The following is a 4,033-nucleotide window of genomic DNA, read 5'->3' on the forward strand; positions in this document are numbered from 1 at the left end:
GGGCGTTTAACCACCATTTGCCGCTGAACACTCAAGAGGAACTATTCTCGGTCACTCTACCAAATATTATATCGCCTCTAAGTCAGTCAAAAAAGACAAACGGTTTGATGTTGTATCACTAGAAAAAATTGTCGCTCTCACTAGTACATCAGTCCAATCCGAGTTGAATATTTTTAAGGTTATCGGGTACTCATTGGTGGAATATTTTATGCCTTAGAGGAGATCAGCAACCAAGAATTACAACCTTCCGCTTATGTCCAACTGAGCTTTCTGCAGTTTTAGGGCAAGACGGTTTGATCTAAAGATTCGAGATTGGGGAAGGCACCATATAATTAACGGGATCGTAGGGCCTTCACTCAGCTGAGTGGTGAGGCTTTCTGATGTGGGAGGAGTCACCTATAAAATCTACTAACTAATGGGCAAACTTTGCAACCTTTCCAAAGTAAAAAATTTTGTCGAAGCAGTTTAAAGGTTCTACACTCTGTAACTGCCACACCCTTTCCAACACTTGGAGATGAACTATGAACTAACTTTTTTGATGACGCTGAGTTGTAGAAACACGTTTTGACAAGAGTGTTGTTGTTCTGGTATGTGGGAGAATTGTTTGTGATAACTTCATTTTCGCTTTCCTAGCTGGATTTTGTCTCATTGTTTTAAGAAAAAGATGAATACATTGTCTATTTATTAGTATTACTAATATCATCATCTGTTGTATTTGGTTGAACGTTAAATGAAACAAAAATATAACTTTCAAGGACATCCTTTTGTATCTACGGCCTACAATGTCAATAGGAATAAGACATAAACTTTGACACATCTAAAATTTGATGAACATTTAGGGACCCTTAATAACAAAGTAATAGCGAGTTGCTTTGCTCCAGGAATGGAGCAAAGATTCATGTTTTAGGTGCGGATTAGCATTCAGGGGTCTATGCCTGGAACAGCTTATCAAACAAACGGAATTAGCAAAACCTTATCTCACAAAGTAAAATTATTACCAAATTTTGTTCACATACATTGTTGGAACTTCCTGTTGGATGTTCAACGTTGAGAGTTCCTGTGCACATTGGAAACAATACTGTTTCAATTTTTAGAAGATATAAGTTTTTGGTAAAGATGGGTTTTGGCAATTAATTTCGAAATAAAATATTTATAAAAGATGTGAAGATCGTAAAGATGGGTTTTGGCAATTAATTTCGAAATAAAATATTTATAAAAGATGTGAAGATCGTGCATGGAATGTACTTCTTTTTCACTACAGAAACCTTCATCAATTTCTAGTTCAGTAAAGTATTTCATTCTACGGGGTCGATAAGCGACCAAGGAGGAGAAAAATTGATTTAATGATGGTTGGCTATTTTTTTTATATTGATATACCACTCAAAATGCCAATGATAACGGAATGAATGACCTTCAATTTCCTTAGAATAATAAAAGTTCTATATTGGAACTATTTACGTGATTCATCGACATATCTTACCTTATGAAGGTGGCAGTTATTGTGGCAGCAAAAAAAAATCAAAGAGAAATAATGGTATCCCTTTAGATGCACCCCAACTTTAGCATGGAAATATATAGTCCAGTTCCTGCAGTATAGGAAGAGTGTAATGTAAATGTAATCTATTTGGTAAACTGTCTAATTTCCTGGATAAATTGCATCAGTATCAAATATCAGTGGATGACATTTCCTAGGCTAATTACAAGAGAAAAATTGATTTCGTGAACTGAATTCTTACATTTTCAAACATATTGAAAATGATATTCCAAAAATGAAACCAACAATCAAACTTCTTGAAACTATACATTGATACCAATATGAGAAAATAATATACTTATACGAGTTGATTTTGATCCTCTTCTTTCACACGTGTTAGGAATAACACGTTAAAAGGTAAGATCTCGTTAGTCTTTAGCTCGCACAAGTTTCGGCTTTTGAGAAATGTCTTTCAGAAAAACGGAAAAACAGATTTCAACACATTTTTTTAAACATAAGAAAAAGTACTATTTTGTGTAGGAGTTGTTTGTGTTTTTTTAGTATTTGACCTTCCACAATCTGAAAAATAAACAGAGCTAAATCAGTGGGGAATCTGCTGAAGGAGCAAACTGAAAACTTCACTAGTGATACTACCTGTGCTAGTATTTCTATAATAATAATAATAATAATTTTTGCATTTTCACAAATTAGTTTGCACATCGACAGTGTGATAATGCAAATAAAAAAGAGAAAAACGTCAATAAATTCAAGTAGAGAGAAGTGATATAAGAAAATGTATATACATATGAAATGACTATAATGATTAAATATCTCTGGATGTGTATAGGACATCCACGTCACAAACAATTATTACAAATAATATAAAGTATAAATATAAAATATACCAAAGTTACTAATTCTACGTGTGTATAAATAATAAAGGTGTATATTAAATGAACCGAACACTTCACATGGTAATAAAGTTACGGCTGAAACTCCTCAACAGTGTAGCAGTTTTTTGACAATAAGAGTAGGTTAACTTTTCTCTTGAAAATATGTACATTTCCTGAAACTTTAATGTCGTCGGGAAGTTTGTTATACAGTTTGCATCCCTGATAGTCAAAACTTTTTTGGTAGAGAGCAGTTCGATGTTGACTGGGTAGAAGTAAGTGGCCGTTTCGTGTCAAATGGGTATGTGAGGATCTGTTGGCAGCCAATTTGTTTTTATTGCGGTATACATATGTGCATGCTCCAAGTATGTATATTCCTGCAACTGTTAATATGTTTGACTTCTATACTGTTACGTTTTCCTTGTGAGTTCGACAATAATTGATCACACCGTACAATTAAAGTCAACCTCATTTCACTACTACACTGGCATACAAACTTCTCATTCTAGGTGTCACGTCGCTTCGAGAATATTTGTATCGGCTTCCGAAGACTTCCATTGGGATATAAGCACCACCAACAGACAGATGGGGGCTATTCTAGTTGAAAGTACGGTACGAAGTGAGCTAATAAGGCGATATACATTTGAGTATTAGTCTGAAGTTCAGCGCGGCCTTGGCCAAGTTACCATGTCACAAAAGCACTGCTTTTGTAATCCAATACCAGACGGTACCTACTGTTAAAAAAACATAGATCCGATCAAACTTGCTGGGTTATCAGTTAACCTCTGTATAAACTCACAGAGAAGGATATCTGGACTGAAAACAATTTCCCCCAGCTTGAAATAGCTTCTGTTAGATCAATTTATAAAAAGGCGATTCCACTAATATTTAGAACCACCGACCAATTATTTTTCTGAGTAACTTTTCAAAAATAATAAAAAAAGTTGTTACAAGGTGGATGGAAGCTTACCTATATGAATTCAATCCAAAAGTGGTTTCCCAAGATGGTTTATTTATGAAAAATAGTTTTGAATTTTTTTTTATTTGAATTAATTTGTTAAGTAAACCATTTAAAAGTAGTTTCAACTGTTCTAGACTGTTTTAGACCAGTTCAAAAATGTTGAGAAAGTTATTGAATGGCTTAAAAATAGTTCTGATTATTTTAAAATTCTCTAGAGCGTTCTATAAACTTCGGGAAAATGTGACAAACACATGTTTGAATACAAAAAAATATTAGATATGAGTGAATAAAGGGACAAGTAACACATTACTCAGCGAAGTGGGCATTTGTAGCTAAAAAACAAAATCATCAAAATCGGCGCTGTTTCAGAAGACTTTCAAAGAAAAGACTTCGATGATTCGACTACCGACTTCCAATCTGTTCGACTCCCCCGAATGAACGTAGTCTCCGCGTGTCACAACACCAAAAAACTACGTATTCCCCGAACGATCCGGTCCTGCGTATATTATTGATGGGCCCCGCTGGTGCCTCGATCAATAACACTAAAATACACCGGCCAATCCCGGACCTGCTTGTTGAATATGCCGCCAATGGGGGCGATTGTCGCAAACCTCCCCACCCTCAGAGATTTCATTGAGAACGTGTGGGTGATGCCCCTTCTTTCGCGAGGGGAAGTTTCGGTTATATATCAGGGCCGATCAGGAGGGG

Source organism: Leptinotarsa decemlineata, unplaced genomic scaffold, assembly GCF_025532065.1.
Source record: "Leptinotarsa decemlineata unplaced genomic scaffold, Ldec_3_MD MMD2_tig00026328_RagTag_RagTag, whole genome shotgun sequence".
Lineage (NCBI taxonomy): Eukaryota > Metazoa > Arthropoda > Insecta > Coleoptera > Chrysomelidae > Leptinotarsa > Leptinotarsa decemlineata.